Source organism: Phalaenopsis equestris, unplaced genomic scaffold (assembly GCF_001263595.1).
Source record: "Phalaenopsis equestris unplaced genomic scaffold, ASM126359v1 Scaffold000380, whole genome shotgun sequence".
NCBI classification, from domain to species: Eukaryota; Viridiplantae; Streptophyta; class Magnoliopsida; order Asparagales; family Orchidaceae; genus Phalaenopsis; species Phalaenopsis equestris.
In genome coordinates, this window is record NW_018164822.1 from 26,811 (window position 1) to 27,699 (window position 889).

Below are 889 nucleotides of genomic sequence, written 5' to 3' on the forward strand. Positions count from 1 at the left end.
CACGAAGAAGAACCACCGCATAGAGAAACCGCTTCAAAGAAGAAGCCACAAAAAATCTCAGACACATGATCACTTCCTAAATAAAAAAAAACAACATAGTTAAAGTAAAGATTGCCCAACACGAAGAGGAATCACCTCACAAAGGAACCACCAAACAGAGAAACCATAGCTCAAATGAACTTCAATAAAAAAGTACTGCACGAAGAAGAATCACCACACATAGATCAAATGATCCAACAGATCCACGAAGCAGAGAAAGGAGATGGAGAGGAGAACTTACTGCAGCAATTAACTCAAACAAGTGAGTGAGAGAGAGAGAGTCACAACACTATCCATGATAATCAAGAGAGAGAGATAAATAAAGAGGGGATTTAGGGCAAATATTGCGAGAGAGGCAACCCAGTGAGGATCGCATGAGAGGAGAGGGGATTTAGGACAAGACACACGAATGATCGGGCTTTAGGACAAGACACATGAATGAAAGGATCACGAGAGAGGAGAGGGGCAACCCCTTCACATGTATATGAAGGAACACGGGCCTCAGGGTTCAACCCACCACCGTGTTTCCTTCTGCTTATTCATATAAGTACCAGCGTCGGAGAATACAAACAAAAGAGATTCACGCTCCTTAGCCGTGATGCCCTCCAAACGCTGCCCCAAAAGGGCTGTAAATGACAAAATCCCAGGGGGACAACTGCCCCCTCTCAGCCATACGTGCCGATGTGTGTGAGGAGATAGGAGAGGACAATTGCCTTCTCTCAGCCATACGTGGGTTCAACCATGTGTGTGAGGAGATAGGAGAGGACAAGAGAGTACAATTGCCCCCTCTCAACCATAGGTGGGTCTGCCCATGTGTGTGAGGAGATAGGAGAGGACAGATACACTCTTT